The sequence below is a fragment of the Lichenostomus cassidix genome, chromosome 11 (assembly GCF_008360975.1).
Source record: "Lichenostomus cassidix isolate B80296 chromosome 11, HeHo_3.0, whole genome shotgun sequence".
Classification (NCBI taxonomy): domain Eukaryota; kingdom Metazoa; phylum Chordata; class Aves; order Passeriformes; family Meliphagidae; genus Lichenostomus; species Lichenostomus cassidix.
Window position 1 is genome coordinate 2,267,797 of NC_139492.1, and position 25,609 is coordinate 2,293,405.

The 25,609-nt window shown below is 60.4% G+C and overlaps 1 protein-coding gene and 1 long non-coding RNA gene across 5 annotated transcripts in view; one reads left to right on the forward strand and one right to left on the reverse strand.

Moving 5' to 3' along the window:
• GSE1 (Gse1 coiled-coil protein) overlaps nucleotides 1–25,609 on the forward strand; it is a 98,743-nt gene that overhangs the window by 38,888 nt on the left and 34,246 nt on the right. The window lies entirely within an intron of this gene.
• LOC146432046 (uncharacterized) lies at nucleotides 18,657–19,671 on the reverse strand. The gene is made up of 2 exons (XR_014854395.1): nucleotides 19,538–19,671; nucleotides 18,657–19,165 (listed from the first exon to the last, which is right to left on the reverse strand). It is a non-coding gene; the product is annotated as an uncharacterized LOC146432046 (long non-coding RNA).

Sequence of the window (25,609 nt, forward strand, 5' to 3'; positions counted from 1 at the left end):
GCAGCTGGGGCAGGGGTACAGGTTGGGGGGCAGCTTGAGGAGGGGGTGTTGGTTTTAATCTCTGCTCCTCTGTTTGTTCCTCTGGCCCCCCAGCCCTCTCCCTCGCCCTGGCGTCTGGCCTGTGGGAGGCTGAGGCCTGCAGGGGCTGTTCCTGGGGGTCTGTGCCTGTGCCAGCCGTGTGGGAGGTGGTTGTGCTCTCCCCCACGTCAGGGCACGGTGCCATGGGTCACACCTCTGTCCCGGAGCCCTGGCACCAGTGCCAGCCCTGGGTGCAAGGCCTGGCCTTCCTGCATGCAGCAGCAGATGGCCTCTGCCATCACGGCCCAGTGAGGACTCCCAAGCCAGACCCCACGTGCCAGCGATGCTTGGGTACATCACCCACCTGTGGGGTGCTCAGTGCCCCCGAGGGGCTGTAGGGCAGCCCTGCCAAGCCCCTGGAAGGAGCAGCCAGCACACAGCTTGGCCTGCAGCAGCTGCCCGGGCAGGCTGCCAGGGGGATTGCCCTTGAACTGGCCCTTGCCATGCCTCGTGCCTCACGCCCTGGCTGCCCCGGCTGCCCCACGTCCCCCCAGGCCCCCCAGCCCGGCACCCCACTGCCCGCCGGCGGTTTCACCACGGGGTGGGAGGAAGCGCCCCGTAGCTCCCGTGCCCATAACGGCGGCTGCCTTATCTCGGGGCCTTCTGGGCTCCCCCAGCCCTTATCTGCCACGGCCGTTGGCCCAGGCTGGGCTCACAGCCCTCCTCGGGCCCCCCCAGCCCCGCGGGGTCAGCCCTTGGGGGCGGCCGCTTGGCAGCCTGCCCCCTCGATCCTTTTTGAAGTTTCAAATCCATTTAAGTCAAGAGGAGGGAAAGTTATTGCCTCTAAAGCCCCTTGCGTTGAGCAGTAAATCCTCTTTGCTGGGCCAGCGCCGCCTCCCAGCACCCGCAGGACCGGGGGGTGACTCCCGGGGGGGTACAGCCTGAATGTGTGTGTCACCTCCCCAGCACCCCGCGGGCTTTATGGCTGGGAGGGAGTGGGGACCCCAAAACATGGTCAGCATAGGGTTGGGGTTCCTCTGAAACCCCCCCAGCTGAGCAGGCAGGAGCATCACTGCTGCCTGCTCACCATTTGCTCACTGCCTCCTTGCTCACCCCGATTTGGCCCAGAAAGGGGGTTCCCCTTGTGACATCAATAGCCTGGTGTCCCCAGCGCTGTGGCACAGCACCCCCACTGCTGCCATGCACCCTGTTTGAGGCCTATGGTGCGGGAGCTGGATGTGCTGCCGGCACGCTGGCGTGTTTTATTTGATTTCCCTTCTCCCGAGCTGGCAATATTTAAATATTAATGCCTGCCTCTAATTGCTGGGTCAGAGGAGCGGGGCGGCGCGGGAACGGGCGCAGGGGCGGCTGATTTTGTTGTCTCAGGGAGTGTTTGCCGAGGAAAAATGTTTGTGCACACACACACATAATTTTATACTCCCTTGGGATTTACTTGGCCTTGGGAGCGATGCAGGGGGGGAGGCTGAGCTGAGATGCCACCGGGCCATCATTTTGCAGCAGGGCACCCACCCCCCTCATCCGGGGGCGCTTCTCCCGCGCCTGCGGAGGGATTGTTAATGGCAGGGGAAGGGGGTGTTTTATTTTCTCTCCGGGCAGCGCGGCGTCAGATGCTTGCGTGCTCGCTTCCTGTAATAAAGCGACCGCCGGCGCGCTTGTCACCTGCTCTCTGTTGTGCTGCCAAGCGCAGACATGCCGCTTCTTGCTGCGGGCCCTGGCGTGCTCCCCGCCGCCGCCACCGCTGCTGTGCCCGCCCCGGGCGCTCACCCCGTGCCAGCGCGGCGGTAGCAGGTGTTTGGGGAGGGTGCGACGGTGCCTGTTGCTGCATGCCCCGTGCGGGCGGGGGCCGTTTAACTGTTCTTTGCCTCGGCCATGCCCCCTCTGACACCCTCCCTGCTTGGCACTGGGGTGTCCTGTCCCCTGGGAGTGTTGGCGCTGCTGTTCCGCAGCGTTCGGGGTGCGCCGTGGCAGAGCCAGCCCAGCTGCAGGCAGGTGGCTCCGGCTGTCCCCAGCTGTGCCGCGCAGTTGGATCGGGGAGGTCTGTGTGGCGTGTGCCACGCTGGGGTTGTGCAAGCTGCTTGGCACTGCTGTTGCCCACCGTGCTGTGCCGTGCTGTGCCATACTCTGCCATGTGGCTCAGTTGAACACCAGGCCACTGCCCATGCCATGCCATGCGGCTCGCTTGGACACCAGGGCACTGCCCACTGTGCCATGCAGCCACCTCAGACTGCCCACCGTGCCATGCAGCCCCTTTGCACACACAGCCCTGGTGCCAGCACCTTCCCAGTGCTGTTAGGGGAATTTTCCCCATTGGGGATTCTCTCTGCTCTCCCTTGGATCCCTCACTGGTTTGCCACCCCCACAGCTGTTGTTCCCTGGCTGTGCAATCTCCTTCCTCCTGCCCTCATGGCACATGAAGTACCCCGGTTAACTGCTGTTTGCCAGGTCCTGCTCCTGTTAACTCCAGCCAAGGGAATTCTGTGCCCTTGAACCTGGCAGGGACACTCACTGGAAGGGGCTAACACGAGGTCTGCTCCCCACAGGCAGCCTGGAGAGTGGTAGACATGGAGTTTAGGGATGAATTACACCCAAATATCCCCCGTGGAGGAGGCAGGCTGGGTTTTCCTCCTTCCCACCCGCATCCTGCCCCGCTCCAGCCCCGGCTCCCGGCGCTGCCTTTGTTTCCGCTGTATAACAAGATGATGGGTTAGGGTCAAGCTGCGGGTTCATAACTTGTTGGAAGACTTTGCCGAACAATAAAGGTGTCTGGCTTTATATCTGCTCGTATTTTATCCGTGCCACGGCCTTTCCCCAGCGCCGGCTGGGATTTACGGCGGGGGATATTTGAACGTGTCGAGGCGAGCCGGGGAAGCCGAGGCCGACCCCCTCCCCGCGCCTTTGCATTCAGTGCCTGGGCGCTGAAATATTTACCTTCCAGCTCCTCTGACAGTTCAAGCCGTCTCGTGAAGCAAAGGTTATTGAACTGCGAATGTTATGACATTACATTTTTGTGTCTGCACTTTCTAGATGCGTGATGCAGCCTGAATGATAAGTGATCTCGGGGTTAAGGGTGGGGTTTTTTTTTCCTTTCTGTTCCTTTCCCTCCCTCCCTGCTCTCCTCCCTGAGCTGTCAGCTCTGCTGGGGCTTGATAACGCTCCCTTTTATTGCCCTGCCTTTGCATTCCTGCTGCTGGGCTCCCTGCAGTTGAGGTGGGTGCTGGGAAGGCGGGAGAGGGACATTCCCAGTGCACAAGCCTGCCTCACTGGTGTGTGCCTCAGTTTCCCTAGCCCTCATGCCATGGGTGGGCACCCATGCCAGCAGCCCCTCTTGCTGGTTGGGCCCCTAACCCTTCCTGCATCCCATTATAGGGAAATGCTGAATCCTATATCCCATCAGGACCGTAGAATCACGATAGTCTGAGTTGGAAGTGACCTCAAAGCTCCTCTCATGCCAACCACTGCCATGGGCAGGGACACCTTCCACTATCCTAGGTTGTTCCAAGCCCTGTCCAACCTGGCCCTGCCCTGCTGTGGGGGCAGGAGGTGATGCCCGGGGTCACTGGTGCCAGTCTGTGCCATGGTGCCCATCTTGCAGCCCCATTAGTGGGATTTTGGGGTGCTGGGGTGAAGCTCTCTGGTACCTTGGTTACTTGGGCTCTGAGCATCTCAGCAGCCGTCCCCACTTGAGACACAGCATCCTGGGTGGCCAAGTGGCTGGACGGACACGTGGGGAGGGGGACAAGTGACAGCAGGCCTGCCTGGGCTGTCCCATACACACTAGAGGGCAGCAATAAACTGGATCAGCTGGCTGTGTTCTGTCCCTGGGGGGATTAAAGGCTCCGACCCCCCAGATTTGCCCTGGCACAGTGGGTTTGCAGCAGGGGCACACTTATTTTTCAGAGGTGCTTAAACAAACCCATTGCAGCAGGATGAGGGCTCTCCAACCAGTGGGACCCATGGTGTCATTTCATCCCAGGAGCAAATTAATTAAGTCATTCCAGAACTTTGGCTGCATTTGCCACTGGTAAATCACATCTGCACCTCCCTTTCCCCCCTGGCTTTTCCCTGGGCTCCCCCTCTCCGCTTGGCTCCCTGCAGGATTTAGGATTTCACCCTGCAGCACCTGGAGATTTCCGTGGGCTCGGGGCTGGCCGAGCATCCTGAGCATCCCAGGACTAACAGAATCCAGCTGTGCTGGCGGGAGAGCAGGGGGGCTGCGGGGAAAAGGGGAAAAAAAAAAGAGGTCAGGGCCCAGGAAATTAAATGTTCATAAATGTAGGCCCGAGCGCTTAAAAAGTAGGGCAGTGCCATTAAATCTCATTAAAGTTTAATACCTATCAGTGCCACTTCAGGCAGCCCTTGGACATTGCTTTAATTTGATGGGTGTTAAGGGAGAATTATCAAATAATTGTGCTGGCTGGGGACTTGCTTTTATCATGTTACATGGAAAGCTCTCCCGGCTTTGTGCCGCACATCAAAACAGCGGCGGGTAGGTATTGTTCTGGGGAGGGGATGGGGGCGGCTGCAGGGGGGGTCCCTGCTGTCCCCGTCACCCTCAGCGGTGGCAGGAGGGATGAGGGACACCGGATCAGGTTGTTGCAGGGATTAGTTGCCCCAGCGATCAGATTTTTCTGCCCAAATTTAACCCATCTGCCCCCAGCAGGGGTCTGCTCCCCCTGGGGGTGGCATGGGGACAAGGAGCATCCTGCCATCGTCCCCATGGATCCTGCCACTGCCCCTGTGGGCCCTGCCACTGTTCTCATAGGTCCTGCCACCATCTGCACGGGTCCTGTCACCATCCCTGTGAGTCCTGCCATCATCCCCATGGGCCTTGCTGGTGATCCCATGGGTGCTGCCACCATCCCCATGGGCCTTGTTGGTGTCCCCATAGGTCCTACCATGGTTCCTGTCATCATCGCCCACAGGTCCTGCCATTGTCCCCATGGGTCCTGCCAGTCTCTCCTTCAGTTCTGGTGTTCCCATGGATCCTGCTGGTGTCCCCATGTCCCAGCAGGGTTGTGTCACCCTTCCTGCACTCGTTGCCCCAGGATGCCAGTGTGGGGCTGTGGGTACTCCTAATTAATACTAATTTTTGGAGAGGCTGTGGGGTCTGGGGGGAATTGCAGATGGGAGGTGCCGGGCATGGCCAGCTCCGTGCGAAGGCGAGGACGTGGGTCCATGCATTTTTTATAGGGTGCACCCGGGGTTATTTTTATTTCTCTCTATTTCCTTCCTCCTCCCCTCGCTGTAAAAGTCCCTGTTGATAAAGAATTAGTGCCAGGTCGTTAGTCCTGGTTTTTATGAGATAAACCCAGGCGCAAGGTGCTGTCGTGTAAACGCCGGGGCCAGGGGAGCGCGGGGACACGGAGAGCGGAGCCGCTGCCATGAATTATTCAGCAGCGCCTGATTTCACATTATTCTCACTGATACTTTTACAACCTGTCAGTAAATAAAAAGATTCTACATTATTTATAGAAATGGACCCGAATTGGGTAGGAGAATTTACTGTTGCTATTATTAGGGGCTGCTCAGCACCGCGTTAATGAGAGCCAGGTGATGGTGAACGCTGCTTCCTGCGGGCGTGGTGTCCCCTGTGTCCTCCTGGGTGCCACCTAGCTCTCCAAGGATCACTGTGTCCCCTGTCTCACACTGCTGGGGCTCCATGGGTTTGGGCTGTTTGAAGAGGGATGTCTCCTTCCTAAGGGATGTTTTCTTCCCATGGACATCTTCTTCCCAGTGACACATCCCTGCAGATGACACCTCCCCCGGGACATCCGTGCTGGGGATGTCTCCTTCCAGGGGATGACATCTTCCCAAATGTGTCTGCTTCCTAGGAACATCATCTTCCCCGGGACTGTGTCTTCCTGGAGACATCTCAGGCACATCTCCTTCCTGAGTCTCACATCTTCCCAGGGACATCCTCTTCCTGACACTTTCCCAGAGACACCTCCTTGTGGATGACACCTTCCCAGGGACATCCTTGCGGGGGATGTCTCCTTCCAGGAGATGAGATCTTCCCAGAGACATCTTCTTCCCAGGGACAACTCCCTGTGGATGACACCTTCCCAGCGATGTCTCCTTGCTGGGGACATCTTCCAGGGATGTCTTCTTTCCAAACACATCTCCTTCCCAAAGACAGCTACTTCCCAAAAACATCTGCTTCCTGGGGACATCTCCTTCCCAAGGACCATATTTTCCCAGTGTCATCCTCTATCTGGGGAAGTGTTCCTCCCTAAGACATCATCTTCCCATGGACACCTTACCAGGGATATCCTTCCTGGAGGTGTTTCCTTCCAGGGGATTACATCTCCCCAGGGACATTTTCTTCCCAAAAATCTTTTCTTCTTGGGAACATCTTCTTGAGAATGTCTCCTCCCTAGGGATTGAATCTAGAGGAACATCTCCTTCCTGGTGACCACATCTTCCCAGGGCTGTCTCCTTCCCAGGGTCATCTCCTTCCCAGGCGCCAGCCCTGGGACACACATCTCTGTCAGAGGAGGATGATTTCCAGTCATGATGCAGCTGAATTTCTGTCTCCATCCAGTGAATTGTTCCCACCATGCCCATGCCCTCCTGGCTCTGCATCCCAGCCTGTCACAGGAGCTGGAGGGGCTCCGCTCCCATCCTGTCCCCCCCCTTCCCATCATTTGCCTGTCGCCGGAACGGGAGCCATCCCACCCACGCACCCGCCAGCCCCCCGGGTCCCATCTGGGCTTCCCGCGTCCCTGATGTGACAGCTCCAGGGAGGTGGAAAAGCATCACACGGGGTTGGGAAGCCCCGAGGAGGAGGGTGCTGGGCTGCGGGTAAACCAAGGCAGGGCGGCGATGGAAAAACCAGGAGGAAACCCAAGCTGTAATGGTTTGTCTGCGGTGTCCTAAGGTGGCTGCTCCCAGGCTGCCGGTGACAGGTTTATTGGCAGGCAGGCTGGGCTGGAAGGATTGTGGGCTATTTACAGTGCTGGGGCCGTGACTTTGCGAGCAGACAGTTAACATAAATTCACATGATGGATCAGTTATCACTTCATTGAACTGGTGGCGGATCCATTGAAGGCTGTGCAGTAACATACTGTTTCCTGGCTCTGCGCAGCGCTGGGATACATTAAATACACTTTATTTATAGCTTACCATTGCTGCACTGTGGGCAGGAGAATGCAGCTTTTGCAACTATCATCTAATTTTATGATGAGCATTAAAGCAAGGCCTATAATTTGCACCTTTTTATTCATTAGACACTGGTGCAGCCATAAGTCAAGAATGCCCAGAGATTTAGATGCAGATCCAGAAGATAAACTATTGACAAGCCAGATGTATTTTTACATTAGTGTGCCTTTACAATAGTTTATGTTGAGAGTGGAATATAAATTGCATTATTAAATACGAACCACTCTTGTAACCGCTGCTCTTCCTGCGTCTGTGCAGGCAGGGTGGGATTCGGAACCGCAGAGCACGGAGGCTTTGCCTAATGGCTCCAGGTTGGGGGGGAATTGTTATTTTGGCTTATTTTATCCGTGGATGTGCTGATGCATCAGAGCAGGGGTCTGTCTCGGCGCTGTCCCTAGGAGGAGGCATCCTGTGGGATGAAGAGATGTGGCATGTCAGAGCAAAGCCATCCCGACCACGTGCCCCCAGCAGGGACCTCGGCTCGGCCGCTGCCACCCGGCCAGCAGCGAGTTAAATCCTTTTGTTTCTGAGGCAATACAGTTTATATTATGAGCATGAATAAAAGATGGTTGTGCTAGGGGTAGCTGTCAGGATCTTCGCCGCCTATAAAGGCTTCTACTGTAGCTTGACAGTAAAAGACTGTGTTTGGGGACTGATGTGGTTCCTCAAAGGAGCTAAATAAATAAGGGGCGCTTATTTTTACACCAGTAAAGGCTGCTGGAAATTTAAAGCCCTGTTTATCTCGCCGAAATCACGGTGTTTATTGTTATCTCGTGGAGGGGGAATTTGCATGTTCGCTAATAATTAACCCAACCCAGCGCTTCTCCCTCCCGTACGTGCGGCAGCCCCGCCGTTATCTGGGGGGAGGAAACGCTTGCAAATCAAATGCAAATATTGACCCTGCCTGGGCCGGGTGCTGCGGTGGCTGGGTGCTCCCGGTACCTGTCCCACAGCTGGTGTGGGGACAGGAGGGCAGGATGGAGGGGCTGGGTGCTGGTGTGGGGCATGAGAGGGCTGATGGGAGCCATGCCCATGGCCGCCCTATCCCCGTTGACATTCCATCTGCACTGCCATCCATCCATATTTCCACCCCATTCCCATTGCCATCCTGTCCCCGTTGCCACCCTGTCACCATTACCACTCCATCCTTATTTCCATCCTATTGCCATGGCCACCCCATACCCACTGTCACCCTCTTTGCCACCCCATTCCTATTGTCACCCTGTAGCCATACCATCCTTCTTTTCGCCCTATCCCATGGCTACCCCATCTTCATTGTTACCCAATACCCATTGCCATCCTGTGTCCATTCCTGCCCCGATTGCTACCTCATCCATATTTCCACTCCATGTCCATGCCCACCCTGTCCCCATTGCTACTGTATCCTCATTTCCACCGTGGTCACCCCTTTCCCATGTCCATGTCATCTCCACTGCCATCCTATCCTTACGGTCACCTTGTCCTCATTGCCATCTCATCCTTAATCCCACCCCATCCCCATGGCCACCCCATCCTTATATCCACCCCGTCCCCATCCCCACCGCGTGGCTGCCCCTTTGTGGTCGGCGCTAACAGGCGTCCCGTCCCGGTCGCCGGTCCCCATGCCACCAGATGCTGCCGCTCCGTGTCACACCATCATGTCTCTAGCGGAGTGTAACGGGGAGAGCAGTCGGTGCCTTTGTTTCTCCTGCTCTCCGCACAGCTGTCACTTCCAGTGATCAGTAGAAAAATCATCACCCCACCGGATCATACATATGGAACGGTGTCTGTGCGGAATATTTATTGTAACATGTGTCGGGGCTGTGCCGGTCATGAGCCCCAGGCTGGGCTCACACTGCGCCAGCTCCGGAAGGATGCTCTGATACCCCAGGCTCTGCCTGCTGGGGAGGTGTGGATGTCCCCCCCGGTGGTGTCCCCACAGTGGCTGGGGGATGCAGGGCTAGTTGTGCTTGGTGGCCTCAGGCTGTGTGACATCCTCTGCCTCGTGGTGGATTGGGAAAGTGCTCCCTCTCCCATCCTGTCCCAACCTTGTTCCCAAAGGATGTCTTCAAGCTGGGGGAGCAGCTGAGACACGGGGGTGTGCATGGCCACAGCTGGTAAAGCTGCAGGGGAGCAGAAGCCCAGCGGCTGCCCCTTGCTGGGGTCACCTGTGGGGTGGCCTTCGGGGTCTCCAAGGGCGGGAGGTGAAGACGCGTGGGCGCCTTGGCCCCGTCAGTGTCTCCGGGAGCTCTCTCCCATCTCGGGAGCTGTCAGCTCGGCACCTTTCATGTGTGATGGGTAAACAGCGTGGCGCGCCTGCCGGGGAAGGCTGTTGGATCCCTGCTGGTGCTAAAGCGGCGTCTGGCAGGGACGGGGAACGTGCCGTCGCCTGCGCGAGGCACGGCGGACGTGACGCCCCGCCGGGGCTCCGTGCGGCTTTCCTGATGGAGAGCAGAGCCCGAGCCGCCCCGGTGTCAGGGTGAAGCCGTGCCGATGGGATCCGCGATATTCCCCTGCAGGTGTGCCACTCCCGTCACCAAAAACCAGTTCCCATGTCCCCATCCCATGCGCTGGTGGCCTATGAGGACACAGAGCCCTCCCGTGCCCCCTCTCCTTGCGTTTTCCCTCTCCGGGGTGGACAGATGCCGCGCGGGCAGGACGGGGTCACCGGGTGCCCCCAGCACATGGCTGGGGGAAGGTGTTGCCAGCGCCTTTTGGCACCCGCTGCCACACGAGCGCGCTCCTCTGACAGCTTTATCAAGCCTCCAGACTTCCCAATTCCATTGTTCCTGACATCTGTTTCGGTAAGTGATTAATTGCAATTAGTGAACGGTTTGAAAGCCTGTGGAAGAATATTCAGCAGAAAACTCGTCAAGATTAATGAGTGGTGGCAGTTGTCAGAAGGGCTGCTGCCTCGCCGGGATGCGGCGGCGGCGGGGAGGTGCGGGAGGCTGGGCGAGCGGGGTGCCCCCCTCCCCGCGCCCGTGTCCCCCCCCCACCGTGTCCCCCCCTCCCGGAGAATAACACGGGCTGATTTTTCATCCGAACGCATGAATTATCCACTAATGCGCTATTAATAAAGCGCTGTGGAGTTTCACCGAGATTAGGTCCTAAATCATGCAGAATGAATTTTAATCAGTCCGAAAGACACCGGTGCTCGCCCCTCCCGGAGACCTGCGGGAAACCAGCCTGGATCCAGCCGGGATCTGCTGCCGGAGCAGCCGCGCCTGCACCTTTGCCCCCGTGCCATGCCGTGCGGGTGGTGACAGAGCCAGGCACCTTTGTGCGCTGCTGGCGAGGCAGGGGGGTTGCAGGGTATGAGCTCTGCGGGCACATCCGGCTCTCCAAATCCTTGCCAACAGCACGCGGGGATGCCAGCCTGTCAGGTGGCACCTGGCTGTGGTCCCCGAGGTGCCAGGGGTGCCAGGAAGGAGCAGGAATCCTTCGCGCCGCTGTGCCGTGCCCAAATTCCCAAAGGCTCCACGTTTTGGCGGTGTCACTCCTGCAGTGAGATTCCCAGGTCTCTGCAATGCGCCTGTGCTCTCTGGTTGTGCCCCCAGCTCGGGGCAAGGGACCACCCCGAGGTGCCGGGGGGGGTTGTGGGGGTGCCGAGCCCGCGGGTGACACACCCACAGCCCCGGGGGGGAAGGGAGGGTGCGACATCTGCTCCTGCAAATTGTTTGCCTTGCCGAGGTCAGGGCGGCTCGACAGCCCCAGGTCCTGCGAGCAGATGGCTCCGGCATGTTCCCGGCCGCGCTCCACTGTGCCGCACCCATGAAATTCCCCATTAACTGGCTGTGACCGGAGGGTGGAGGGCGAGGAAGCATCCCTCGCTCATCTCTGCTCATCCTGGAAGCACACACAGCCTGTGCGTCCCCAAGGGCAGCAGGGACTTGTCCCCTCCACTGGGAGAGAGATTCCCCCGTGCTTTTCACAGCCTCACTAATCCAGGGGGGCTGAGGAGCAGCCGGTGCTCATTTCCCGGGTGCAGGGGGTGCACCCTCGTGCTGGTGGGGAGGGAGTTCCCATCCCCATCCCCATCCCCATCCCCATCCCCATCCCCATCCCCATCCCCATCCCCATCCCCATCCCCATCCCCATCCCCATCCCCATCCCTGCCTGCCGGCCTGTCCCCATCCCATCCCCTTTGATTTATTGCTCTTTTGGCGGAGGGCAGGGGTGGCGGGGGTCGGCAGGGGCTGGCAGGGGTCGGGAGGTCCCGCCGTCGGCCGCCCTTTGTTGGTGTCCGGCACAATGACCCGGCGCAGGCTGTTTGCTCGGCGCGGTGGGTAATTACCGTGCCGGGGAGGATGAGGAGGTCAGGGCCGATGGAGCCGCCGTGACCCGCCGCCGTCGAGGCCCTGTGTGGCAGCGGCTTGTCCTTCCCCTGTCACCATCTGCTCGGAGGCGGCCGCTCGGAGCGGCGGGGCTGCGGCGCTTAGACGGACGGACAGATGGTGGTGGGTTTGAAGAGGTAGAGTGTGTACTTTGTTCTGGAGAGCTTGGAGGAAAAAAAAAATTAGCAGGAGAAAAAGACGGCGAGAGGAGAAGGAGGGGACGTCCTCCTGTGTCCTCACCGCCTGCCACCGTGCCACACGTTGTAGTGGGGATTGTCACCATGCCATGGATGGGGCTGGGAGTGCTGGCACCATGGCGTGCTGCACTTCGAATGACAGGGAGATGGGATGGCTTGCGGCTGGCCCTCTGAGTGTCCCCTGTGCCACCATCTCCATGGAATGTGGAGGTCCCTGCGGTGCTGCCAGGGATGCCCTCATCCCCGCTGCCTCTCTCCAGGGCCTGACCCCAGCGTGCTGCCCGCCAGCACTGCACGTCCCCGCCTGCCAGCGGTGCCAGCCAGGCCGGGGCTGATGCAAGCGGCACTCCCGGGCAAGCCCGGCCGCTTCCCAACCGGCTGGGGCGGCCGGACCAGGGGGGAGGCGCGGGCGTGGGGTCCCTGCAGCGGTGCTGCGGACGCCGGGCACAGGCAGGGCGACGCGGCGTCTCCCCGGGGCGCTCCTGACCCGCCGGACCCGCTCGGGGAGCGGCGGCGTGGGTTGGCGGCTTTGGCTTCGGTGCAAGAGGTGGGGCCGGCCGCCCCTGCCGCCTCGCCGCCGCCTTTTCCAGCGGCGCCGGCCTTCCGTGTCCCGGCATCGCCTCCGCGCAGCGGGCCGCGCTCGACGCCCATGCAACGGTGCCACGGCGGGGCCTGCCCGGCGCCCGCGGGCAGGGCGGGGGTGCTGGCACCGCCTCCCGGCACCCGGGTGGCTTCGCTGGAGCGCGCCGGCGTTGTGCCGTGGATGGGGGTTTGGTGCAATCAGGTGGGGCTTGAGGTCACGGTGCCTGGGCCAACGTCCTGGTGTGGGGATGTGAGTGAGCTCCCTGAGGAGGGATTCCCAGGGAAGTCAGAGGCTCCGGGTTTGGGACTCTGCCCGCTGCCTGCCACCGTTGCAATTCTGGCTTCGCTGCCTTTTAATTACCGCCCGCGCCAGGCCTGGCCCCGTGTTCCACTTCATTACGCGATTGCGATCGGGGCCGCTCCTCCCTCCCGGCCGACTCCGGTGGATAATTAGGTGTGTTTTCTCCCGCGTGCAGACAGACACTTAATACAGCTTTAATCACCTGCTCCAGCGGCTCCCACCCACCGCCCTGTGCCCGCTGCTGCCGCTGCTGCTGCTGCCCACAGCCCGCCCAGCTGGGTAATGACAGGCTGCGGGTGCCCGGTGGAACGCCCGCTAATAACCCCCGGTGCAGGTGCCCGGTGCAAACAAACACCCCCTGCGAGTGCCCAGGGAACAGCCCACTGCAACAGCCCTGTGCCAGCACCTCGTGAGCACCCCTAGCGCAAATCATGGAACTGTGGAATGGTTTGGGTTGGAAGAGGCCTTAAAGATCACCTTGTTTCCACCCCCTGCCATGGGCGGGGACACCTTCTGCTAGACCAGGTTGCTCCAAGCCCTGTCCAACCTGGCCTCGAACACTTCCAGGAATGGGGAATGCCCAGTGCCAATGCCCAGTGAACATCCCTGATGCAAATGCGCCATGCAAACACCCCGGTGGACATCCCCAGTGCAAATGCCCCATTCCAATGCCCAGTGCCCATCCCTGGTCCCAATGCCCGGTGAAAACACCACCCAGCCGGGCACCCGGCCTGTCCTGGGGTGACGTGGCGCTGGCAGGCGGTGCTGCCCGGCTCCCGGCCGGCTTCTCCGGAGCAGGCGGCCGCCGGCTCCTCGCAGGTGTACGCACAGACTCCGCGGCGCCCGAGCTTCTGTGCGGCGGGCGCGTGCCAGCACACTGCTGTGCCTTGCGAAGGTAGCAGCCATCTGCACTGTGATAAAAAGCCCTGAGGATGATAAATAGACAAGTAGCACTTTTATTGGATTGCCGTTCCGAAGCAGCCACTTTGGGTTTGGCACGGCGCTAACGACAGACTCGCCGCACGCTGTGCCCAGCCACCCCGGCCGGGGGAAAGGGGCTGCCCGGTGGCGATGCCAGCGCCTGCCTGGGCACCACGGCTCAGCCCGGAGCTCTCCCCCTGCCTCTTCCCCCCTTGGTTTTCAGGTGTGGCATGGATCTGTGTGACCCGGGATGTGGTGGATGGCAGGGCAGTGTGGCTGGCTGTGGCAGGAGCGGGGCTGTCCAGCTGGCACGGCTCGGCACGGCGTGGCACGGTGTCCCAGCTGCCGCGCTGGCCTCGGCGTCACCTGCGCAAAGCAGCTTGTTTGTCAATAATGGAGCAGGGAAAATTGCAGCCGAAATGCCTCTCGGCTCTGCTTTGTGCTGCCTTAATGCGTCCACCCCGGAGGTGCTGGCTTGGCGGCGGCACAAAGGCTGCTGGAAGGGAGGGAAGGAAGGGATGGGGGGCTCAGTGAGGTTCCAGGGGGGATTCATTCCCCACTGCCCCACACAGACCCCCAGTGCCAGGGCAAGGGGGCAGAGACAGGCTCTGACCCATGTGGTTGGCACCATCATGCTCCCACAGCTTGGCCATGCCTGATGCCAGGGATGTCAGCCCAGAGGGATGTGAGTCTTGGGGGCAGATTTGGGGCAGCAGCACTGCTCAATGCTTGCCCAAAACTGTGCTGGGACATTTCTCCGGCCTTGGGGATGCGATTTCCAGTGAATTCCATGTGAATCCTGGTTGCAATCGCCATCCCAGCTTGCCTGTCCCACTAGACCCCTGACATGGAGGTGACACCGGTTTTTGGGGTGGTGTGGGAAAAGCGGTGACCCCCTGCTCACTGGTTTGGGCTGGGAAACATGGGGTGGTTGTGAGCACCCTTGTCCCTGTGTGTGTCCCTCTGCAGTGGCAGCTTCTGCTGTGGGATGGGACAGTTGGGGACAGCAGTTCAGGCGTGAGACAGGACAGGCTGGGGACTATTTCAGGGGTGCTATGGGACAGGACAGCTTGGGGACACCCCTTCAGGCATGCTGCAGGGCACAATATCTTGGGGACACCATTTCAAGGCACAGTCCCCATGTTACAGGGATGACAAGGGGAGGCTGGGCTGGCATTGGGGGTGCTGAGGGGGGCTGTCTGTCCCCACACCCTGCCAGCCCCCCACCTGCGGCTCAGGGGCCGCATGCAGCTGCCTGCCCGGGCGTGCATCCCAGGAATTCGGGAGCGCGGGGGGGCCGGCTGCCTCCGTGCCCTCTGACCCCCCGGATGATACAAGCCCTCTTCTGTTTCTCCTCAGCCCGCCGGCGGGGTCAGCCTGACGGCTGGCGCTGGCTGCCTCACCGCGATAAAACAGCTCGTCTGTCACGACACAATAGATCCGTCAGGCTGCTGGCACGGCCCAGGGGACACGGCCCCGGCGCTGGGTGGGTGCTGGCGTGCCCCTGCAAACACCCCCAGCAGTGCTGGGGCTCCCCGGGGTGGTCAGGGTGTCAGCAGGGGGGTAGGGACAGGGACAGGATCCAGGTGTCCCGGCTGATATCCTTGCCAGCCCCTGCTCTGCCGCAGGGAGATACAGCCCCGTGTCCTGGTTCCCTGCCATGCCCGCTGCCCTCACTCCTCACCATCCAAAAATACCTCGGGAGGCCCCAGCACGAGGTGCCCCTCATGCAAGGAATGCCCCCGAGGGAATTGCTCACCTTCATCCTCCCCAGCCCTGCTTTTCTCCTGACTTCAGGGTCTTTTTATCCAATTTTGCATCACCTTCTCAATAATTTCTGGGCTCTCAGTATCCAGGATGCTGATGGGAGCAGGCTGGGCGCTGCATCCCCCTACAGCACCACCCCTTGGCATGGGTGCAGGACCCCCCCAGGACCCCCAGCCCCAACTGGGTGGTTTTTGAGAACTCAAAAGCATCTCCAATTAGGAGCTGTGGTGCTGCAGAGCGGTGGCGAGGCACTGGGGCTGTCACTGTGCCGCCTTAATTAGCAGCGCCAGGGCAGGGGTCAGCACAGCTCGGCGGTCTTGACAAGGCTGCTATCAAGTGCAAGGAGGGAGGAGGAGGGAAGGGAGGGAAAAGCAAAGCTCCCCAACTCAGGACCAGCCTGGGCGGCGGGGAGGGGGAGGATGAGCGCGCCGGAGCCACGCAGGCAGAGTTAAAAGGGAATAAAATGGTCGCTGTCACCCGCCGGCGGCTCAGCGCCGGGGCTGTGCCTGCCACTGCCGGGGGGTGGGATCGGCCCTGGGCCCCCCCAGCAGCCTGAGCAGCGGCGTGAGGAGGGGGGCACGGGACCCCCACCATGCTGGAGATGAAGAGCTGGTCATCCTTGCTGCAGAGCCTCAGTAAGTGACGGGGGTGGCGAGGCTGGGGGCTGTGGGGACACCCCTCCTGTGGGGACACCCCTTCCTGTGGGGACACCCCCTCCTGTGGGGACACTCCACAAGCCGCCCCCTCCCCGGTCCCACCGTGCAAGGGGGAGCGGGTGGGTGGCACGGCCGTGGCGAGGGTCCCGCACCCCCCGGCCCCACGTGCCGCCCCGTCCCCTCTCCGGCGTCCCCAGCCGCGGGGTCAGCGCCCGGCCGCGGCCAGGCTTAACCTCTGCCCTTACCCTCCCGACCTCCAGCCCTGTTAAAAAGGGTTTAAATGCAAAGTTATTTGATAGCTAATTCCAGCTATCCTGGGGGCAGCCCCGGGCTTTGGCGCTGGGAATGGCCCCGAGCCTGGACCCTCGGGCGGCACCGCCGGCACAGCCGGGGTTGCACCGGGGCTGGAGGTCAGGCAAACGCGCCGATTAAAGTCCGGCGGGTGAAAAGAGCTTAAACAAATCCCAAATCCCTCAGATGCCAGATGAAGCTGGTCGAAATTTGCTCAGGAGCCACTGTGGGGAGGGGGGTCAGACGCTGGAACTCTGGGAGCACTGGGGAGGCTGGAGCTGGGTGGGTGCTGGGAGGGCTTGGGGCTGGGCAGGGGGCTCAGCTGGGGTTGTAGGGGCCACATCAGTGCTGGGGGGCCCTGTGTGCCTTCCTGCCCTACACCCTTTTGCTGCTGGGCCAGGAGGGACCAGCATCAGGGAACCTTGTGTTTCACCATCATGTCCCCATTTTTGCTCATCTCTCCTCCAAAATGTCCCGATGTTTGTGGGGTGCCAAGAGGAGACACAGGTGGCTGTCCCCACTGCCAAGCAGTCACCAGCCAAACTGCTTGCTTGGGAGCAACAAATCCTGATTTTCTCCTTCCAGGCGTCGTAACATGGAGGTGCTCACTTGTCCCCAGGGCTGTGTCACTGAGCAGGTCACCAGTCCCTGGCCTGCTGTGTCCCCTTGCTTTCCCAAGAGGAAAAATGTATCCTGGAGGTGCCAGGCTGCAGCCTCACCCTGAAGTTCAGCAGGATGGGGACTGAAGAGTCCTTGGGTAGTCAGATCCTGCCATCCCACTGTGATGCCATTAGGGAAACTGAGGCACACACAGCTGGGAGGTGCTGGTGTGGTGGCACCTGTGGTGTGGGGTGGGGTGGGACGGGGGTTGCAGCCAAGGGAGGAGGAACAGGGGGACAATTCCTGGTGACAGCTGTCCAGCCTGGGGCTGGGGTGCCCAGACAGGCTCTGTCCCCTCAGTCCTTACCTGTCACCCATGGCAATGAGTCCCCAGAGCACCGTCCAGGCCAGCTGGACCCCAGCCCAGAGATGGAGCTCACAGATGCTGCCAGGAGCCACACAGACCCCAGGCCACCCTTGATCGGGGAGGATGGATGGGCTATGGGAAGGGCTAGGACCCCTGGGCTCCACGTCCAGCAGCCATGGGATGTCCTGAGGTCCTGTGCCAGCCTCTGTTTTCACCTTTCAGGCTCCACCATCATTTCCATTCCAGTGTGGTGCACCCTCCTTCCCACCCACTTGTGACAACCCCAAATCAGGCAGCTGGTGGCAGGATGGGCTCTGCACAGGGACCATTGGCCTTGCTGACTCTGTCACATCCCACATCCCTGCCCACCAAGGGTTAACCCTGCGCAGGCAGGATGCCTGCAAGCCCTCGTGCCAGTTCAGAAATGAATGTTGCCTTTAATATACCATCCTTCAATCCTTATCTCTCCTAATTTATTGGACATAACTGGTTGCGCTGATGGATTCGTGGCTTAGACCTTGGCTTCTAAATTTCAGCATTAATAATCTGCCCCTTCATTCTGCTCTCCAGATGTCTTTCATTTATCTGCTTATTCAGTAGGGGTGCAACCTCGCGTCCTCTGTGCCAGCGCTAATGTGGCCCGGTGACAATAAATTTGGACTTGTAATAACATGGCCAGATGAATGAATTGACCTCGTGGTGACTGTCACTCCCAGCCTCCCCCCTCGTTAGGTACTGCTGGGGACAAGGGGGACCCCTAACAACAGATTCTGGTGTCAGCCCCTTCTTCCTCGCTTTTTCCCCCCAAAATTTGGGAAAATTTGTAAGGAGGTAGATGAGGAGACAGCTGAATCTTGAATCAGCTTTGCAGTAGGGTGAGAGCAGCCATCCCCAGCGAAATCCTAAAACCAGAGAGCCCTAACAGTGCCCCCCAAGGGCTGTGACCCCTTGCCCAGGTGGGGATGTGTCAGCGCTGCCAGGCTGAACCTGAACCGGGCAGGTTGCACACCTGAGAGCGTGCGGAGGAATGTGTTTGCTTAATTAATTGGCGGCGGGAGCGCGCCGGGGGTGTAAATCTAACGTGGGCCTTGGCAGCCTGCAGTGCCGCGCACGCAAGACTAGACTTTAAATAAGGGTGCAATTATTGTTTGAATAATTGACGAACAACGGGCGCGCATCGGCGCTCAGCCTAATGGGCTTTGATCGCTCGCCAGGGCCGCCCGGCGCGCCGGCATCCCGCCCAGGAAGGATGTGAGGGGTCCGGTGAGGGGTGCCGGTGGGTCAGCAGGGGAAATTGGGGGGCTGCTCCCCTCTGGGTGGGATTTTCGGGGTAGATGTGGAAAGCGGGGTGTTATTCCCCCCCGCCCTGGCCGACAGCATGGCGCCGCGGGGTCGGCCGGGGAGGAGGAAGAGGACCCTGCACGTAGCAATTGATTTAAATCATTTTAGAGAGGACCTATGGAAAATAAAAAGCCTTTAATCACATTTGTATCCATTTCCAGCCTCGGTAAATCAATTTGGATTGAGCTGGGTGCCACGGTTACAGCTGATTAGCGTGCGGCGGATGGGGTCAAATTAATGCTAGCTGGGTTCGCTTAATGGGGTCACCGTCGTGAGCATCCCTCCTCCAGGGCAGTGGGGTGGGGAGGAACATTTCAGTCCTGTCCATCCCATGGAGAGCTTTTCCAGCCAGGAAGTGCCAGGATGTGAGCTCCATGCTGCTCCGTGCCTCAGTTTCCCCTTGAATCAGCAATAACCATCACAGAGGACCCAGTGAGCAGCGCTGGGGATATTTAGGGGAATATTTGGGTTGTCCCACCTTCCTCCTCCTGATCCCACCGTGCATCACCCACGTGTCAGAGCCACTCACGTGTCCTCCCTGCTGCCCCACGGAGGAGCCATAAATAGGTCCCCGCGCCCCGGTGCCGGTTAATTTGTTTTCAATAGGTTCCAATCAATTAAGCGTGGTCCTGGTGAAGGGAAAAGTGCCCTGGTAATTGGTGAAAATAAATCACTCGGCGCAGGCCCCGGCAGAGGTGCTTGGGAGCCCGGGCTGTGGCCATGTGGCGCTGTGGGGATGGGGACACTGGGGATGGAACCCGCTTTTCCTAGCTGGGATTCCTGTGGGGCCAGCGTGTGATCCGCTGGGAATGGCGTGCTTGGAGGCTCCCAGCTCTCTTCCTTCGCATCTCCCTGCCTGCCCTGCCAGCTCCTTGCACGCGATGCCTGCCTGCACCCCGGGGCGAGGGCGATGCCTCCCTGCCCATCCCCACGGTGGGGAGCATCCCCCCCATCCCTTCACCCGCCTCCCCCAGCCCTGCCCCAACCCGGGCTGTAATTACCGCACGCTGTGCTTTGATTGCTCCATTCCAATTAATTAAACCCGGCGGTGACCCAAATTATGATCCCTTGTCTTGTCAAGCGCCGTATTTTTAACCTTAACTGGCTGGGCTGTGTTTAGATTTCCAATCCGGGCAGAAATGTCACCCGGGGAGAGTGACTGGCATTGAACCCAGCCTTCCTGTGACGAACCCCGTAATTAGAAACCCTCGTGTCCCCGAGACGGGTCTTTAAAGCTGTCAGAAGCCAAGATCCAGCCATTTGATACAAGACTATCATTAGCTGCGCCCAACCTATTAGCTGCAGGTAAATAACAGGCTGTACCGGAGCCGGGGAACAGGCGGGTTGGGGAATTGGATGGTTCTTAATTAGGAGAAGCGGTGCGAGGGATGCTTTCCCCTCTAATTGCCTTCGTTAGCAGCCTGGGTATGTGTCCCTGGGCCTGGATCCTCTTTCCTGGCGTGGTGATGGCTCCTGTGCCCCATCTTCCCATCGTGGTGCCCATGCCACCCGCTGTCCCAGCAGTGGGATGGGCACCGTGATGGGAAGGCAGGGGCGCGAAGCCATTTCCCAGGGTTGGATAGGGATTGATGGTCTCCGGTCCAAGCGGAGGATAAATCTGGGCTTGCCGCCGCTTTCCGAGGGCTTGTCTGGGTGACATATTCGGTTGGTTTGAATGTCTGGATGGAAAATCAATCACCGGGGCTGTTTCCGTCCCCCCTTTCGCGCTACGTTTTAATTTGCCAGGCTGCGGGGTCCGTACTCCGAGGATCCATCTATATTTGTGTCAAGTGCCGGCGTCTTTGTCTCCCTGGTGTGGAATCGTCCTTCCCAGCTTGGCACACTCTGCCCTGGGCATGGTGTTGGGGTGCTCCTGGGCACTGGGAGGGTTTCCAGGCCTTCTGCGGTTTTTCACAGTGTGGAGCTTCTCTCCTTCACCAGATAGAGGGGCACAGAATGTGGGGAAACTGAGGCATGCGGATGGATGAGGATCCCACCCTGCTCTGCCCCTGCTGACAGCAGGAGGACCCCCCATCTCCACCATCTGGGGGGGTCAGGAGACACCCGGCAGTGCCGCGGCAGCAGTGCCGCCCGCCTGGCCCTCGCCGGCCTGCCCCCGCCTGATCCCTCTCCTGCAGACGCTCTCCCTGACACCGGCTGACAAGAGCCATTTCCAAGATGGATTGATTCAATTTAGCACCGATTTTTTGCCGGGGCCGGTGACGTACGGCTCCCCAGCCGGCGCTGGGCGGCACGTGACTCCCCAGCGCCCGCCGTCATTAGAGCAGCTCAGCACCGGCTGCTGCAGCCTAATCAGCCCTGGCTGGGGCGGGAGGGGTCTCATCCTGCCCTCCCTCAGCATTCCCACCAGGATCCGGCCCTGGGAATGTGGGGGTGGTGGGGCACCCGGGATTCTGGCAGCTGTTACCCAGGGTGGTACCCAGGGATGCTGGCAGTGGTACCCAAGGATGCTGTAGGTGGTAGTCAGGGATGCTGGCAGTGGTACTCAGGGATGCTGTAGGTGGCAGTCAGGGATGCTGACAGCAGTACCCAGTGATGCTGGTGTTGATACCCAGGGATGCTGGTGTTGATACCCAGGGATGCTGGCAGTGGTACCCAGGGATGCTGGTGTTGATACCCAGGGATGCTGACAGCAGTACCCAGAGATGCTTGCAGTAATACCCGAGGGTGCTGGCAGTGGTACCCAGGGATGCTGGCAGCACCACCCAGGCATGTTGGTGCTGATACCCACGGATGCTGGCAGTGATATCCAGAGATGCTGGTGGTGGTACCCAGGGATGCTGGTGGTGATAGGCAGCGGTGCCAGAGCTGCTGGTGAGGCTGCGCGGGGGTGATTTTGTTTGTTCCCTCGTTTTCTGGGTTTTTCTCCAGGCTTGATGAGTATGTCTGGTTCTTTCTCGCTGTCTGTCTTCTCCTCTCTCCTTCCTTTGGAGGCAAATGGCTGACTGATTGCTTTTCATCTCCCGCTCTGAGGAGCTGTAAGAGCTACTTTATACAAACATCAATTACAGGCACGTAATAAATTAAGGCTCCCTTACACCGAACCCATTAGAGTCCACTCTCATATCAAAGCGCTCCCATCACACACGGATTGGGGTGGAGTGGGGGGGAGGAGGGAGAGGGAGGAAAATGTCTTATTAGCCGGCAGATTGTTAGCAGAACACTGATTTAATTGTGTCCCCGCGCCCGAGCGCGGGAGGAGGACGGGGGGCGCAGAGGGGGGGCACCCGGGGCCTGCCAAAAAAGAAATGCCCAGGGATTGTTCCCTTCCCCGAGGTGCTGGGGGGCCACCTCCCTCCCGGGCTTGTCCCTGTGCCAGCGCCGGCTGCCAGCGATTCTCCTGGTAACGGCCGAGGGGCTGCGTTTTGGAGGTGCCCCCACCCTGGTGGGCACCGTGCTGAGCAGAAAAGCCCAGGGTGGATGCCTTGGGGTGCCACCTCCAGCCCCCTGGCCTGGGTGGGTGATGCTGGGGGCTGCTGGGGTGGGGGGAGCGTGGCAGCTGCCGGGTGTCCTTCTGTGCCAGAGCCTTGTGGCGAGTCCTGCCATGGCACAGTGGGCACCGGGGCTGGGAAGCCTGGCCTGGGCCCCAAATGCCTCCCCGCGTTTGGATGGTGCAGCGGGTGTGGAGGTGGAAAAACAGGGAGATGAGGGGCAGGCAGGAGGCAGGGAGCAAACTTCCCTTTAGGACAAAGGCGGCTGCATCCGCCAGCAGCTCCCGCCGCCTCTGCCTGCGAATAAATAGCCTCCAGGCTGTCAGTCTGGCACTACCCCGGGGCTGGAGGCTCTTGGAGAGGAACGGAGCCCGGGAACAGCAGGCATGGCTGGAGCGCTGCCCACCGGGGCTGTGCAGGCGCTGGCACGCCGAGCCGGCGCGCTCTGCCCGGCCGGGGCTGCCGCCCAACCCAGCCTGGTGGCCCATGGCCCGGCCACCATCCCTCGGGGTGGGCACAGCTCCCCGGGAAGCCAGGATGGGGACTGTCGTGGGTGCACGGGGGTGCTCAGGTGTGCTATGGGGGTTCTACATGGATTGGGACACATGTGAGGCCACTGAGGTTGAGTGTCCTTCTGCAGGGGTGCCAGGGGTGCACCCTGTGCTGCCCAGGGGGTGTTGTGCACACGTGTGTGAGTGCACACACATAATTCATCCCTCTCTGCTGAGGGATGTTGCACACACGTGTTTGTGTTCAAACACACACACCAATCCATCCCTCTCTGCTGAGAGATTTTGCACACGTGTTTGTGCTCACACATACACACATCCCTCTCTGCTGAGAGATATTGTACACATATTTGTGCTCACACATACACACACATACACATCCCTCTCTGCTAAGGGATGTCTCACACACATTTGTGCTCACACACACACATCCCTCTCTGCTGAGGGATGTTGCACACACACATTTGTGTACATGATGCACACTCGTGTGCACACACACAACCTCCTCTCTGCACACTCCATCCCAGTTGTGCCTCCCCCTTCCTACACACCCGAGGGTGCAGGCTGGGGGTCCTGCTCGCCCCCCTCCCTTCCAGGGCAGGTTTTATCTCCCGGCCTGCTCCCTGCCTGCTGTTCCCTCGCTGCCCTCTGAGCCTGACATTTACATATTAATATTTTCCAGGGAGGCAATGCGTTGCGGTGCAAGTGTCTGCATTGTGGTTGCACATAATGTAAAGTGAGATAAAGCGCCCGGCTCCGCTATGAATAACTGCAAATGAAAACCCATGTGGCCATAAAAGCCTTCACATTTGCCCTGTCAGCATGTGGTACATCGGCTAAACAACTGATTTAGCTTTTCTTTTTTTTTCCAAGGTTTATCACCACTTACAGAGGACATGCTCTTTGTGTACTGCCTGTCGCTTTCTGCTCAGCTTCCTTGTCACTTCCCCTCGGCGTCCTCCCAGCCGGGCCCCGAAACGATGCTCTGCTCCTCTAAACCGCCCTGACAGCCCCTATTAGCTTCTGGCCGAGTACAGCTTGGCGCTGCTGGGGCTATTTATCTCGCCGGCACAGAGGGCTGTTATCTATCACCCTCGCTCCGTACGGCCCCTCTCCTGCGCTTCTGCTGATGGCAGGGATTTGGGATGGGGTCCTGGTGGGGCCTGGGGGGAGCGAGGGGACCTGGTAGCGCTTATCCCTCCTCCCAGAGGGGCTGGAGCCAACCACCAAGCTTGGCTTTTTTGGCCGTGGCGGCTCCTCATCCTGGTGCTCTGACCCCCGCCGTGCCAAGGGGATGCAGCCAAAACCGCTCGGGATAACCCGGAGAATTATGCCTGCTCCTACGCGGCGAGGCTGGTGTCATCCCCACGGCGGTGGCCCCGGGCAGGGGTGATGTCCCTGCGGGACCGCTGGCTCCTGAAGGCGCCGGCTTGGGTGCCAGACCTGAAATACCGGGTGGGGAGGGAGCAGGCGGGGTGGTGACGCCGGGGAGCGGGACGAGCAGCTCCGTGCGGTGCCTGCGGCAGGGGGGGAGGACGGGGGTCCCCGCTGGGTGCCCGCAGAGCTGCCTGGCCCTCGGCCAAGGGCGCTGGCACCCAGCCGGCCCTCGGCACTGCCGGTAACCAGAGCTGCCTCCCCTCGCTGTTATTTCAGCAGGTGGGGGCAGATCGGTTTACAAGGCCGGGGAGATGCCTATCTGTCCCCTCCCGCCACTTCGTCCCCACGCCACCTCTGCCACGTCCCCGTTAGCGGGGCTGGACATCACCGGTGATGGCAATTGCCATCACCAATGGTCACCTCTCCTGGGCACGCTGCTCTTTGGGGTCACACCCTGGCTGGTGCTGGCAGAGGGGCCGCAGTGTCACCAGCATGGTGGGCTTCACCCCTGGCTGCCCCGTGCCACTACCTGGGCTCTTCCCCTTGAGTCACGCCTGCAGCTGGGATGTCACGGCAGGCGCCGGCGAGGTGTTGTCCTGCAGGGCCAGCCTGGGCTGGCGCAAGCTCTGCGTCACCCCACGCCCTGCCCGGGGTGCCAGCATCCCTGGGCGCCACGCAGGGGCTGGGGGGGCCTGTCCCCCCGTCAGGGCTTGCATCAGAGCACCAAGGGGGTGTTGCACAAGTGTTTTCTGTCTCAACCTGCCCCTGGCCAGTGCTTGGGGAGGGCTGTGGGGGGCCGTGGGTGGGAAGCGGGGGGCCGGGAGGGTTGTTTACAGCCACGGAGCTTGTTTCCTTCCACCTGCCTCGGGGGAAGCAGTTAGCGATTTGTTAGTCAAACCAGATGAGCCTTCCTGGAGCGGCTTCCTGCCAGGCTCAGCACGGCCTGGCTGCCCCGCCGGTGGGGTCCCTCGTGTCCCCAGCCCTGCTGTGCCCCCTGCCGCAGCCAGCGCTGCACGGAGCACATGTGGGTGGGATGTGGGGAGGCTCAGCAGCTTCCAGGCATCACCACTTGTTGTGACTCCCCCAGCCTGTGTGGGAGCATGCTTGGAAAACCGGGGTGGTGCTCGTTTTGGGGTCTCTCCCCACATACCTCCGGGAGGCTGTGCTGGGCATGGGTGCCTCGGGGGGCGGTGAGGCAGAGGGGTGCTCTCCAGGGAGATGTTTGGGTGCCTGGGTGATGGTTGAGTGCTGCTCTGAGCACCGTGACAAGTGCAACATGTGCCAAGTGCCACCGACCCTCGTGCATTGTGTGCCGAGCCCTGTGCATCAGCCGTGATGGGCCACGTGTCACACATCGTGTCCCATGTGCCAGGTCATGGGGCACGATGTGCTGAACCCCACACACCACCATGCACTGCATGTCAAGCATCATGCCTTGATGCACTGCAAATGATGCATCACAAGCATGCTGACCCCACAGGCCAAGCCCAGCGTGTCCTACACACCTGTACGATGTGCCAAACCCCCTGCACCGAGCGCTCTGCCCATCAGGAGCCCCAAGCTTCGAGCAGCGCCATGCCCTAAGCCCCACATGTCCCCCACGGTGTCCCCGGGCCTTGTGCCACGCACGGCTCATCCCGCACTCATCCAGCCCCGCTGCCCCGACCCTGCGGGAGCGGGAAGTGCCAGCCCCGCGCCCCCTCGCTCTTCGAGTGGCGCCGGGTGATAAATAAGG